This window comes from Martes martes, assembly GCF_963455335.1.
Source record: "Martes martes genome assembly, chromosome: 9".
In the NCBI taxonomy this organism is placed as follows: Eukaryota; Metazoa; Chordata; class Mammalia; order Carnivora; family Mustelidae; genus Martes; species Martes martes.
Genome location: NC_137896.1, coordinates 30,065,385 through 30,080,596, shown reverse-complemented (window position 1 = coordinate 30,080,596; position 15,212 = coordinate 30,065,385). Strand labels below are relative to the sequence as shown.

Genomic DNA, 15,212 nt, shown 5'->3' with positions numbered 1-15,212 from the left:
TGTCTGCTTTGTTTGTTTGTTTTTTACTTTAGATTCCACGTGTAAGTGAAATTATATGGTACTTCTCTTTCTCTGACGTATTTCACTTAGCATAATTCCCTCCATCCACCCGTGTTGTCATAAACGGGAAGATCACGTTCATTTTATGGCTGAATAGTATTCCATTGCATGTATATCACATCTTCTTTACTTATTCATCTATTGAGGACACTTAGGTTGCTTCCATACCGTGGCTATTGTAAATAATGCTGCAATAAATATATGGGTGCATGTATCTTTGTGTGTGTGTGTGTGTGTTTAGTGTCTTTTTTTTTTTTTTTTTTGTAAAGTTGTATTTGTTTAGGTAATCTCTGCACCCAGTGTGGGGCTTGAACTCATGACCCCAGCACCAAGAGTTGCATGTTTTTCTGACTTGAGCCAGCCAGGCACTCCTTTTTGAATTAGTGTTTTTGTTTTCTTTGGGTGAAGATATTCAGGAGGCTTTTTTCCATGGGAGATCTAGTTAGCATGAATTGATGGAGGAGAAACACAACCAGATGCATTCATAGCTCGTTAAAAATATTTTATTAGGGGCACCTGGGTGGCTCATTGGGTTAAAGCCTCTGCCTTTGGCTCAGGTCATGGTCTCAGGGTCCTGGGATCGAGCCCCATATCGGGCTCTCTGCTCAGCGGGGAGTCTGCTCCCCCCCCCCCCGCCCCCCGCCCCGGCTGCCTCTCTGCCTACTTGTGATCTCTCTCTGTTAAATAAATAAATAAAATCTTTTTTTTTTTTTAAAGATTTTATGTATTCATTTGACAGAGATCACAAGTAGGCAGAGAGGCAGGCAGAGAGAGGGGGAAAAGCAGGCTCCCTGCTGAGCAGAGAGCCCAACTAGGGGCACGATCCCAGGACTCTGGGATCATGACCGAGCTGAAGGCAGAGGCTTTAACCCACTGAGCCACCCAGGTGCCCCAATAAATAAACTCTTTAAAAAAATATTTTATTAAAAACTTAACATATACAAAAAAATGAGGTCAGGTCTGATAGGGTTACCAGACTTAACAAATAAAAATACAAGATCTCCAGTTAAATGTGAACTTCAGATACATAAGGAATATTTTTTTTAGCATATGGATGTTCACAACATATATGACACCTCTAGCTGAAAGGATTCCTATTTGTGTCTTCTTTCTATCTCCTTGAATTTTAGTGAAACTCAGTTGGTACTTATCTGAGGCTGTTCTTTTCTTTTTTACTTTTTAAAAAAGATTTTATTTATTTATTTATTTGACAGAGAGAGAGAGAGACAGCGAGAGAGGGAACACAAGCAGGGAGAGTGGGAGAGGGAGAAGCAGGCTTCCTGCTGAGCAGGGAGCCTGATGTGGGACTCAATCCCAGGACACTGGCTAGGATCATGACCTTAGCCCAAGGCAGACGCCTAACGACTGAGCCACCCAGGTGCCCCTGAGGCTGTTCTTAGAACCACATGAGAACTTAAATGCAAACCTTTCACAAAAGACTTGTATAAAAATGTTCACAGCATATAATATTCCCAACTTGGAACAATCCCAATGTCCATCCATGGCAGAATGAGTGAATAAATGGTGGTCCTCGTGCAATGGAACTCTGTGCAGCAGTGAAAGACAATAAATTCCCGTCACTTGTAACAACATGAATGAATGTCAGACATCATGCTGCGTAAAAGGTGCCGGACACAAAAGAGCACGTGCTGCACAATTCTTTTTATAAAAAAGTTCAAAAATGGGCAAACCCAACTGATGGTGTTACAGTAGTGGTTTTATGGGGGAGGTGGGTAATGACCAGAGGAGGGCATAAAGGAACTTTCTAGAAGCTATTTCCAGACTCCTAGAAAGTGTGTGTGTGTGCACACGTGTGTGTATACATATATTTGTGTATTTTAACTTACACTTACACAAATCCATACACAGGTAGAAATTCATCAAGCAGCACTTTCAGCTGTGTGCTTTATTGTAGGTATACAATACCTACAATAGGTAGGGGGGGGGGGTCTAACCACCCTCAGACCAAGATCTCTAGTTTTCTCCAAGTCAGTTTCATGCATGTACCTCTTTTTACACCGCAATTTCCCTCTCGATTCCCTCTAGCTGGGCTGAGTACGAATTTTTAAGCGAAGTGTTATTGCTGGAGGGTCTCCATCAACTACAAGACGGTGTTCTCTGTTCTCTTCACTCACTGTTCTCTTCTGCTTAGCTTCAGTCTCCTGTGCTGGAGGAGCCCCCAGACCCTATTACCAGGCCTTGGTTCCTTTCCCTCTATGCTCTTTCCCTCCATGGTCCTACTGAATCCATTGGCTTTGAGTATTGTATGTCGCTGTTGACTCCGATGTGCGCAACTCCAGCCCTGTCCTCTTCCCTGAGGTCAGTAAGGGAATCCAGATGCAGCTATGGCATTGTTTGCTCTGGGGGTGTCACAGATCGAAGTTTCCCCACCCCAACTCCTCCTCCATCCAGAACCCATCGACAGAGTGCCCTCTCACTTACGGGCTGCCCAAGCTCCAAACACCGATGTCCCCGGATTTCTCTCTTTCCTTTGTGCTCCACATACAGCCCATTAGCAAGCCCTATCATTTTTATCTCCAAAGCATTTTGAATCTGCTCCATATATCTATCTCTCCTGCTCTCATCCCAAGCCACCGTCTTCCACCTAATTGGCTGTAACTCCTCCATGTTCGATTTGCTCTACACTTGACCCTCTCATCCATTCTCCACAGGGCAGCAGAGTGATCTGAAAACAAGAAATGAGGTAATGTCACTCCCTTGCTGGACCCGATGATGACTTCCCATCATACTTAGAAGGCCTGCTCTGTCTAGCCCTCTCATGACCAACTCTTTTTTTTTTTTTTAAAAGATTTTATTTATTTATTTGACAGAGATCACAAGTAGGCAGAGAGGCAGGCAGAGAGAGAGGAAGGGAAGCAGGCTCCCCACTGAGCAGAGAGCCCGATGAGGGGCTTGATCCCAGGACCCTGAGATCATGACCTGAGCTGAAGGCAGAGACTTAACCCACTGTGCCACCCAGGCACCCCTCATGACCAACTCTTCAATCTCATTCGTTTCTTTCGTCTTCCTACTGTCCATGTCCCAACCATACCAACCACTTCTCAGTTTCTCAAATGTGACAAGTTCTTTCCTGCCCCAGCACCTTTGTACTCACTGTCCCTTCTTTCTGGAATGTTCTTCCCCTAGCTCTTTGCATAACTGGCTTCTTCAAATTTCAGCAATAATATCCCCTCTTTAGTGCTTCTTCATTACCTTACTGAGGATGCCCCCCGCCAACCTGGATCATGGTCAGCCTTTTTGATGACTCCTTTTTAGCACTTACCACCAACATAATTATATTTTATTTGCTTTTTCGCTGGTTGCCATATCATGTCTTAGAAGAAGTCCTCTGAGCAACAGGAGCCCAGCCAGACACTGGGTAGATAACGATTTCTTCTCTAGCCTCCATACTTACCAGTATACAGGCTCACATGGAGCAGGTGAGGTGAATTTCCTATTTATCAGTTTTGTCGATGGTGTCTAGCCCCATGCCTGCCAGGTTGCATGTGATCATCAGCATGTGATCAAGAGTGGCTGTCCGAACTTGTATTGGATGAGTGAGTGGGGCAGCCAACAGTCTGGGCACAAAGGATCTGAATTCCAAGTGAGCTTGCATAACTGGAAACCTTATCAAAAACAAAGAGAATGAAATTTCATATAAATGAAGTGTAAACACAGTCTGGGGAAAGATCGAGTGTGTGATTTTGGCTCAAAACCAATCGTGGGCTCAGTCCTGCGACTAGATTAGGCCTCTTGTGCTAATAATTTATATTTGTAAAAGGCTGTAGAAAACGTGTTTGCGGTAATTATATTGTTTAATGCTTATATCAACCTGGGGGTAGATGGGCAGACAGAATTATCTTGACATTGCATATTCGGAGACCTACCTGTAAATTGGTAAAATGATTTCCCCAAGGTCATCCACAAGGCAGAGTTGGGGCCTGACTTTCTGCTAGGGCCCACGCTAGGAAGGGGATTGGTCTCCACTTTCTTCTGGAGATGGACCATGTTATTTAAAACAGAACACCCAATTTACTAAATGTAATTTTTTTTCTAAGTCTAGTTGTTGCATTTATTTAATAAAAATGCTTTGTAATATACATACAGAAAAACACACATAAGTGTACAGCCTAATGAAATCTCGCTAATTGAATATGCTTGCCTGCCTAGCGCCCAGATGAAGGCATAGAACATGACCAGCTCCTCAGAAGACCCTGTGGGTCTCTCCTTAGTCACTATCCCTCCACAGGGTGACAGCATCCTGAATTCCAACAGCTTGGGTTAATTTTATCTCTTTTCTACTTTGTATAAATATTGATGGATTTTGTGCTTTTCCCATTCCCTCCCCCTCCAGAGACTAAGACTATGAGGTTCTAGGCTCAGATGACTCCTTTACTGGATAGAAGTGTTTACCCAGGCATTTGAAGCCTTTCGGGTTTTGCCTCTAACTTTTGTTTCCCTCTTGGTTTCCAATTCTCCAGGAACCTGGAGTTAATCCTGAGTCTTCCCCTTCCTTCATACTGCATCTGCCATCAGTGCTCAGGCCCTGGTGGTTCAGTCCAACAGCTGACATCCTTGACTATTTACTGAGCATCTACTGTGTGGCAGGCATCATGTGACCAGCCAGCAGGCAAAAGTTCATAAATCAAGGTCTCTGCCCTGGAAGAGCTGACAATTAGTGAGGCAGGGGAACAAGACAGAAAAACAAGGGGTTTCAATATAATTTCATTCTAAGTCCTAGAAAGTATGCATGGGTACACTTATACCCACCTAGGGGCTCAGGGGAGATTTCCAGGGGAGTCCAAGGGCGGGGGTGGGGGGAACTTAAACAATGAGCAAAATGATCCAGAGGAAAGGTTAGTATGATCGAGGCAGAAGGAACAGTGAAGCCCCTGAAGGGTTTTTGAGGAGAATGGACAGAACAGAAATGGACTGAAATGGACACACTCCCCAACTCCTAACACCAGGGTTTGAAGGAACAGGAGGAATGGGAGTCTAAGAAGGCAGCGGAAAAAATATGGCCAGAGACATAGAAAAACCAACAGGAAATGCAGCCACAAAGCCAAAGGAGGAGAGCTTTTCCTAAGAGAACACAGCACTGGCTGTGCCAAATACCTCCAGAAATTTCCAGTAAGCTACACACAGAAAAGATCCCCTAGATTGTGCAATTTGGGGGAAATGGCTAGTTTACCTGGGTACGTCCAGAGGAAAACAGGGACAGAAGCCAGATTGCCAGAGGGAGAAGAAAGGAGGATGTCAGCATGGAGACAGAGACGGAGGCGGCTCTTTAAGAAGCTGAACTGAGAAGGGGAGAGAGGTGCAAGAGCTGGGAGCTTGTGGGTTGTGGAAGGGGGTGGTGAGTGCTGAGATGCTACCTGAGGGAGGGGGCTCTCCAGAGAGGCTGCGTGGGGGGGGGGGGTCTCCTCACAGGCAGGTGTGGCTGAGGGAAGCACCTCCCCGGAATGGTCTCCCAGGAGGGAGCAGGAAGTTGGGAGTAGGGACAAATGGTTAGATAGGGAATTTGAGATTGGGGTGGGGGGGTGGAGGGCAGGTAGGAGAGGTCACTTGTGGAGGACAAATAAAAGGCAGAGGGCTGTTCCCATGGGCAAATCCTCTTGTGTCATGGCGCAGACATTCGTGGCTGCCCTGAGCTGGGCTTCCTGCTGGAACTGGTATTCAGGGTTAAAGATGTGTACATTTAAATAGATATTTTAACAGATACAGGGCATGCATTGAAACAGATAGATGTTGCCAAATTACATTCCCCTAAGGCAGACTAACTTAGAATCCTTCCCACAGATTTTGAGAAAGTCTATTTCCCTGTGCTTTTACAGGATGTTATTAATCTTTGCCAGTCTGATAGGGGAGAAACTGTGTAAATATATAATATTTTTAAAAGATTTTACTCATTTATTTGAAAGCCCTGGAGCTTGACAGGAGGCTCCATCCCAGGACCCTGGGATCATGATCTGAGCCAAAGGCAGATGCTTAACCAACTGAGCCACCCAGGTGCCCCAGAAAATGATATATTCACGACTATATTCCTGACTCTTGGGAAATAGAGGCCCTAGCGCTCAGAGAAGGGCTGGGTGGGGTCCTCTAGTCCTCAACCACTGAACACAGGTCCTTCCCAGGCCTCAGGCCAGCCTTGCCCTGCCTGCTCCCAGCCTGACCCCCTGGGCCATCATGACCCCTCCTGCACCCTTAACTTCTCATCCTGCCTTCCTCCTTGCAGATTATTTTCCCTGCACTCCTAGCCACTCCTGGGACCCCAAGGACACTCCGTACCTGATGACGGCTGTACTTATAGCTGGGTCTCTCCTGGTGGCCAGCCCGCAAGGAGGGGGCAATTTATGGTATAACTGGACAACGGGGTGTTTTTCTGCCTTAAAAAGGAATGGAATTCTGATACAAGCTACAGCAGGGACGACGCCTGAAAACATTATTCTTTTTTTTTTTTTTTAAAGATTTTATTTATTTATTTGACAGAGAGAGAGAGAGAGAGAGGGAACACAAGCAGGGGGAATAGGAGTGGGAGAAGCAGGCTCCCCGCCGAGCAGGGAGCCCGATGCGGGACTCGATCCCAGGACCCTGAGATCATGACCGGAGCCGGAGGCAGACACTTAATGCCTGAGCCACTCAGGTGCCCCTGAAAACATTATTCTAATGGAAAGAAGTTGGATGCAAAAAGATAAATATTGTATGACTCCACGTACCTGAGGCACCTAGAGTAGGCAAATTCACAGACGCGGAAGCAGAATAGTCGTTACCAGCGGGCCACAGGCAGTTAGTGTTTCATAAGGACACGGTTTCAGTTTGGGATCATGAAGACATTCCGGAGGTTGACAGCGACAGCGGTTACAGAGCAGTGGGAATGCACTTCATGCCCCTGAATTGTACACTTCAATAGTTAAAATGGTAAATTTGGTGTTGTAGAGATATTTGACCACAACTTAAAAAAGAAACAAGGGCCAGCTGGGTGGTGCAGTCAGTTGGGAATCAGACTCTTGGTTTCTGCTCAAGAAGTGATCTCTGGTCATGAGATGGAGCCCCGCATTGGGCTCCATGCTGGGTGCAGAGTCTGCTTGAGATTCTCGCCCTCCGCCCCTCCCCCACCCTCATTCTCATGGGCCCGCTCACACTCTTCACTATCTCTAAAATGAATAAATAAAATCTTAAAAAAAAAAAGATTTTATTTATTCACTTGACAGACAGAGATCACAAGTAGGCAGAGAGATGCAGGCAGAGAGAGAGGGGGAAGCAGGCTCCCCACTGAGAAGAGATTCCCAACGTGGGGCTCGATCCCAAGACCCTGAGATCATGACCTGAGATGAAGGCAGAGGCTTTAACCCACTGAACCACCCAGGTGCCCCTAAATAAATCTTAAAAAAAGAGAGAAAGTGCTGACACATGCTGCAACATGGATGAACCTTGAAAGCATTGTGCTAGGTGAAAAAAGCTGATTGCAGAAGTTCACCTATTAATATGGTTTTATTTATATTCAATACCCAGAATAGGCAAATGCATAGAAATAGAGTGTCGATTAGTGGTTGCCAGGGGCTGGAGGGAGGGGGAAGAGGAGGGAACTGCTGATAATAAGTATAAGGTTTCTTTTTGGGGTGATGAAACGTTCTGAAGTTGTGTAGTGGTAATGGCGGTCTGGCTTTGCCAGTATACTAAGAACCGCTGAACTGTATACTTTAAACGGTGAATACTAAGGTGTGCGAGTTGTATCACAATTTTAAAAAGCATGAGGGCTACATGGTGTTTCATATAGTGCTTATACGCCAGTTTATTCAGTCATTCCCCAGTTGATGCCCATCTGGGTTGCGTTTCAGTTTTTTTTCCTATTTGAAAAAATGCTGCAGTGAACATCCTTGAACATGTGAAAAAAAAAAAAAAAAGAGAGAGAAAGAGAGAGAATATTCAGGCAGATCTTGGGCTCTCCCAGGCTGCCTCATATCTGGGCATATCCCGATGTGAGTCTGATTTAGAAAGTGTCACTTCCTCTGACACCAAGGCATGGTGTAGGGAAGAAGCTTTCACCCTCTTCTCCAAGCACTTTCTCAGAAGAAAAGACTTTGAAATGACTGTCATTTTGCTTTCTTCTATCATTCGAAGATCTATTATAAATTATATCAGCCCCATGTTACCCTGACGAGACAACCCGAAGTGGGGGGACTTATGGTTTAGATCAGGGGTTGGCCTGTTTTTGTATTAGCTAAGAATGGTTTTTACAGACGCACATTTGCAACTGATTTGATGATAGGAGACACTAGCTTTGAGCTCACATTAAGCGAAATCTTATTCTCTGTTGCCCGCACCATCAAATTCCGTTTTCTTTTTCTCTAGCAGACTTGTACTACCAAAAGCTTATACTCAATTACTATTGTTGTATTTTGAAATTTTTTAAAAAAATTTATTTATTTATTTGACAGACAGAGATCACAAGTAGGCAGAGAGGCAGGCAGAGAGAGAGAGGAGGCAGGCCCCCGCTGAGCAGAGAGCCCGATGCGGAGCTCGATCCCAGGACCCCCGGGACCATGACTGGAGCCGAAAGCAGAGGCTTTAACCCACTGAGCTACCCAGGCGCCCTGTGTATTTTGAATTTTATCAATAAAAAAAAATTCTGGAAATTTTCTTTCATTTTATAACCACCCCTATAATAGCCTCGCTTTTGCCTCTTGGCCCACGAAGCCTAAAACATTTGCTATCAGGCCCTTTGTGGAAAGTTTGCCAATCTCGGTTCTACACTCCAGAGAGATATCGGAAATAAATATTGTAAAGAAAAGCACTGTATAAAGATGGAATGGCCCCAAGCTACAATTACCTCTCAAAAATAACACAGCCTGGAAATGACAGAAATTTCAATCAAATTATCCAGGTCACAAAATGTTCTGCTGATTTAGTTTAGAGAAGTTAAGGGGAAAGAAAAAACACCGTTTATATCTTCTATAATAGGAAAGGAAAATTAATAGGAAATAGGGAATTATTCATGTATTTTTTGAGTTGATGATGATAAAAATAATTATATAACAATCAGGACATGGATATGTATTGACTATGTAAAACGTACTTACGTATTCCAGCCCTGAATAAGCATTTTATATAAAAGATCTCATTTAATCCTCATAAAAACCCTGCAAGGTTGAAGTCAAGGTCATCCCCTGATACCAACTCCTGTCTGCCAGCAGCAAAAAATGGTACTTTGTCCAGAAAAAAAGGAGCAGCTGGAGACTAGCTGGCAAAGGGCCTTGAATGCTGTGCTGGGAAATAGCCTATATTCTGTTTTCTTTTTACCAGGTTACTCTGTAGACCCAGAGGCCCTCAAGAATTTCCAGAAGGGGGGAAGGGTCAATTCTGTGTTTTGGGATGATAACAAGGATGGCTTTAGGAGATAACTCTTGAGGCCAAGAGGCCAAAGAGAAACTTTTTCAACAGTCCAAGGAAGAACCAGTGAGGGTCTAGGATGGTGCATGCAAAGAAAAGAATTCCAGACACACTTCTTTTTCTGACTGGCCAATAGGTTGACAAAATGTACATGCGGGCTGGGGAACAGGCAGTCAAAGGCAACTTCAAAGTTTCTGGTGGCAAAATGGGAGAACCCAGATAAGAAGTTTGTAGTAGGAGAAGGAGTAGGGAGATACTTAAAATTCCTGGGTAGTATCTAGGGAGGTTGTGTAGGACAATCGGAAATGTGCGTCCAGAAGTTCAGAAAGACATCTGATCAAGAGAGAGATTTGGAACCATGAGGAAATGGCTGCCTTTCAGATGGGGTTTGAAAAGGAGGGGACAAGGGAAAAGATGGGAGAGAAAGGAAATGTTAGTAAAAACTAACCTTTTTAAGGGTTGAGCATGGGGCAACTGAGAAGGAAGTGGGGGGCGGGTATAGGACATGCAAGACCCAGTGGTATTATCCCGAAAAGAGTTTCAAGAAGGAGGGAGAAGTCAATGGAAGATTACAGAGCCGTCTCCGTAGAAAAGAAGGGCTCTAAACAGGCAATTGGATTTGGTCCTTAGAAGGTCACTGGTGACGTCTGAGAAAGCAGGGAGTGACAGCATCAGCCTGAGGAGGGATGGGGAAGAGGGATGAGGAAGAGAGGCTGGGACAGCGGAAGTGTTTTTTAGGATAGAGACAATCTGTGAGGGAGAAAGGGACACTGAAGGTGCAATAAAGACTCTCCCCTTTTTCTATCCCAGATCTCACATCCTGGCTGAGCAAGACACAGAGTACTCCCGACCCCACCCCCCAAAATAGATGTTGGCTGGAAAATATTCTCACTGCTGGGGATGTTACAGGGAGAGGGGACATGAATTTTTCTCTATGTGTTTGATCACAAACTTTCCATCTCTTATTTCCTCCATCTTCCGTGAGGCTCAGAACACCTGACCTTCCAATGTAGAAAAAAAATTTTTTAATTCAAGCATAGTTGACATACAATAGAATGTGTACTGAATTTTACAAGCCAACTCTTGTATTTTAAACCTACAAGTTATTAGAGAGGTAAATATGATGACACATTATTGATTCTTACAAACACAGACTACACTTTGTATTTGATGAAATTCCCAGGGGCTAGTCATGCCCCTCCCCCCTCATTGATATGTATGATACCTATAACATGGAGTTCCCCAAAGTGTGTGAATCAGGCAGAAATTCCGATGATGAAATCTGCTCCTCCCCATGTCAGGTCAAACACGATCCTCAATTCTTCCGCTCTCTCGAGACTTGCTTGGGGGAACTAGTCAGTTATTATTCGGTGGAAACAGCAACCGCGACAATGGTTTCAAGATGGAAGGTGCTGTGAGAGTGCTAATTATTAGTGTTTTTTATTTGTTTGTTTCTGGCCATGTATTCAGATAGTCTTCAGCAGTGGCTCGCGAAGTGTGAACATCGGACAGCAGCAGCAGCAGCATCACCTGGGAAGCTGTCAGATATGCAAGTTCCTCTCCAGACCTCCGGCCTCAGCAGCCAGGGGGTGGGGCCCAACCACGTGCGTCTCAGCCGTGCACTCAAGGTGGGGCTGCGATGCGCTAAATTTTACCCGCAGCCCCTTCCGCTCCGCGGCCCTGACCCAGCGGCATCACCCGGGGGCTTCTTTAGAAATGCAAAATCTCCGGCTGCCCCCCAGACTCGCTGCATCGCAACCCGCAGTTAAACACGATCCCCGGGGCAGCGGAATGTGAGAAACCCCGGGCTGTGTTACGGTGTCCGCATGATGTAATGAGGACCTCTCCTCCAGTAAGTTAAAAAACCTGACGGCCTAACCCGAGAAACGGTGAAATTGCCTCGAAACCTCCAGCCACCCCCCACCCCCAGCCCAATGCGCCGCGCCAGTTGCACGATTATCTTCCCGCAGCGGTGACAAGGCTCCGTGTCAGGCAGGGTAAAAGGGGAGAGCCAGGAGGGGGAGACTCCGGGCGGGCGCTCTGCATTTCAGGTGGGCCCCAGGAGCAGGTGTGGCGGGAAGGCGCGAGGAGGGGGGCGACTTCCACGCGGGGGAGGGAGCTAAAGGGGACCTGGGGTGGGGTGCGCGCAGGGAACGCCGCGGGGGGCGGCTGGGGTGGGGGCCGGTTGCCCCGCCCGGGGCCCCGCGTGAGAGGGGGCACAGCCCCTCCCCTGGGGGGAGGCCGGCGGGCGGGGGGTCGGGGGCGGAGAGGGAGGTGGGTCCCGGGCCGGCGCGGGGGCGGGCGGCTCCGCGGCTCCCCGCCCCCGGCCCGCCCCTCCGCGGCGCCATTTTGCAGGCGGCTGTCGCGGGGACCGGAGGCGGAGGCGGCGGCGGCGAGCACTGCGGCGCCGAGGCGCGGCGGCAGGACGGGAGACCAGCGAGCTGCAGCCAGGTGAGAGCCGGGCCGCCGCGCCCTCCGCCCGGCCCGCGAGCCGCACCTGCCGGGCCGGGCCGTGAGGTGCCCGCCGCGCCCACGAGGCCGGCCTGGCACGGCCCCCGCGCGCTGTCACCGGCCCCGCGGCGCGGCCTGCGCCCCCCAAGCCCCGGCCGGTTCCCCGGGTCCCCGCACCCGCGGGCCAGGCTGGCCGCGGGGCCCGTGGATGCCCCGTAACCCCCCAGCCTCCGCGGCCCCACCGGGCCCGGTCTGGCCCCTGGGCACTCACCCTGGCCTCCCCGGGAGACGCAGCGCGCTCGGGCCCTCAGGCCGCGCCGCGGGGAGGCAAGTGGGTCCCCCCGGTACCGGGCTGGCCGGCCGCCGCCGCCTCCTCCCGGGCCCTCGGCCCACGCGTCCTGGGGTCGCTCTCTCCTCGTCCCTCCCCGGGAGGAGCGCGCGGGCATCCCCGCGCCCCCGGAATTCAGGGCCATCAAGAGGGCGCCGGGGGGGGGTGGTTTGCCTTGTACATTTTTTGCTTTCTTCTCTTCTACAAAGGCTGCGCCAAGTAATTTTAGAAGCTGCTGCTCCGACCCCAGGGACTTTCTCTCAGGCCTGTTCCCCCGGGGGTCGCGAATTCCCGTTGCTGCTACCTTGCTGGAAGGAGAAATTGACGTTCTTGAGTGTAATTACTTTAAGGGCTCAGAATTTTCTCCTTCCTTTGACTCTGGATGTACCCTTGAGTGGGTAGCTGACAGGAACTCGGCCTACAGTCTGGGGGTTTTAAGCATGACTGATGAGAAATTCTTGATTGTCAGGGCAAAGGGTAAATGAGGGCAAGTGCAGGTGGAAGAAAGTCACCCATAAGGGATTTCTAGGTCTGGGGCGTCAGCCGCGGCTGTTACTTTTATTCCTGCAATGCTGGAAGATGGGAGGGGGAAGATGCTGCCCCTGCTGACGTTTGGGTGTGCTGAGGAGGCCGGTGATGTGCGAGGACATGGGACCGGGAGTCCCGAGGCAGTCTGGTTTGAGCTGTCATTAATTGGCCATGTGACTTCTCGCGGCCAGTTTTCTTCCGCTCTAAAGCCGGAGACAAGAATCAGGGGTAGCTGAAGCTTTTTTATTTTTATGTTTTTGCATTTGAATGCTGTTGAGCTGGGGCCTCACTGTTTCCAGTTGTCTACACCTGCCTTTTTAGCTTAGCCGATGACTTTTCCCTGAATAGCCCCGGAGGTGTTGGAATTGGGTGAGATTTATAAAGCGCCTTTCAGCTCAGACATTATGAATTCTGTCCTGGGTTATGGTTGGCTGTCTCAGGATCACTTATGAACCTGTCACTCGTGGTCTCTTTTCCCTTACCAGAATTTAATAGCTTTTGGGCACCAGCCTCTTAAATGGCTGGCAGTGGGTATGCAGTGGAAGGCCTCCTAGCACACCTGGTAGTTGGAAGGAGGTGAGCAGGTGTGTCTAGCCCAGCTACCTGTTTCACCTGACAGCCTGAGCGTGAGCTATCTGCTTTCTAGACCATTTCCTTTGTCAAAATGGCGACCGGCTTCTTTCTTTGAATTCCAGGGCATTTCTCTTGGTTTTTTTTTTTTTTTTTTTTGCTCTTAGTGGGGAGTGATTTTTTTTTTTTTTTTTTTTTAAGGGAAAGGTATTTCAGGAACTTTACATATTGACGTTTCCCCCCCCCCCCCTTTTTCACATGGTTGCATGGCAGTTGTATTTTCTGACTGGCAAAAGTTAATTAAGCTGAGTTTTAATGTTTCTTAGGATGTTTCAAAAATGCTTATGAAAGTACTTGGGTAGAATATTGGAGAGGGTTTTGCTAGGTTTCATGCCAGCCACACTGCCTGTCGCATTTGTGCAGCAAAGCCTAGAGGTCAGTCCTGCAGGAGTTAGATCTCACAGGAGCAAGCTCACATAGCCTTCCATTAGTCCATCTGCTAATTTGGTGTCAGGTGCTGTTGAACAAATAATTGTGGAATCACACTCAGTCTTCTGCCCTCAAGAAAGCCAAGGTCTGGGGTATTAGAAATCCTGAATTGGCTATTGCCATCCTGTTCAGTGTCTCTAAAGACAAACCTGGGATCCTCTTGGGGACTCCTTTCTGGCACCACTGGTATCTTGAGGAATTTTCCCATTTTGCTTAAGGGAACTAAAAGTCAGCATCATAATTTGCAATTACATAGTGCTTTGTACTTGTAAATGAAAGCTTTTTAAAAACTTATTTTTATTTAATCCTCTTAGGCTTTTTTAAAAAATTTAAACATTTTACAGTCCTTCCCTGACCTGTTTCCGGGCCTTGCCTATAAAACTCCCAACACACTAGTCTGTTCCCAATGCCAGATAACCTCATTAACTCATTTTTTACTCCCTGCTGTTCTTCCAGTTATTCTCTCCTCAGAGGGCTGCCGGTCTGGGCTTTTATTCTTTTACTAGAGAACATTCCTGCTCCAGGTTAAGCTGTGCATTATTGACGTAGGATTTAAAGGAGCTCTGTGTGTGCTTTATGGCACTATCTTTTCTCCCCAGCTTTGCTTTTTCTAGCCTGTTACTTTGTCACAGGTTCTATATTGACTGTCAAATCATGGAGGTTTGCTTGCAGCTTCTACTTTTCACAGGACTTTGACATATTTAGTACATTTATTGAGAACCTGCTGTGGGCCAGGCAGTGTTTTTGGTGCTCTGGTTGCTGCATGGAGATTCTCTGCCCTCATGGAGCTCACACTCTTGGTGAGGTGGCAGACAGATTTCATGCCCTGAAGAAGAATCTGGCAGGATTGAGGGTACTAAGTGTTGACATTGAAGCTGAAATTTTAGGAAGGATAGACAGGAAAGCCCTGAGTCACCGCTGAGTGAAGATGTAAAGGAAGTGAGTCATGTGAATATCTGAGGGCAGAACATTCCCAGTTGAGGAAGCAGCAGGTGCAAAGGCCCTGAGGCAGAAGGAGAGCATTTGGTTTTGAGGTCAAAGAGACAGTGGGAATTGAATCATGTAAGGCCATGTGACAGTAAGGCTTATGGATTTTACTTTGAGGGGAATGGGAGCTGATGGAAGGTTTTAAGTAGAGGGGACAGGGACTGATCTAGGTTTTAACAGGGATGTGCTGGTTATTGTTTGAGAATCAACTAGAAGCAGGGAGGGCGGGGCAGCACTGTGTCCTCCTGTGTGAGGGCTAAGGGTGGTAGTCAGGCCAGGGTGATGGGAGGGGATTCTGAGGTGGGGCTGAGGAGATGCTGATAGGCCAGATATGTGAGGTGAGGGTAGTGGTGTACCAAAGAGAGTTGAGGGCAGTGTCCAAGTTTCTGGCCTGTGCACTTAGAACGAA

General features: G+C 47.6%; 1 protein-coding gene across 2 annotated transcripts in view; it reads left to right on the top strand.

The window, feature by feature from the left end:
• Positions 1-11,793: 11,793 nt before the first annotated feature.
• The window catches only part of SLC23A2 (solute carrier family 23 member 2), a 131,698-nt gene continuing 128,279 nt past the window's right edge, over positions 11,794-15,212 (top strand). The window contains exon 1 of one of the 2 annotated variants that reach the window (XM_080812904.1): positions 11,794-11,901. The gene's annotated coding sequence lies outside the window, so the exon portion shown is untranslated. The remainder of the gene's footprint in view (positions 11,902-15,212) is intronic. The other variant, XM_080812905.1, reaches the window with a different exon arrangement.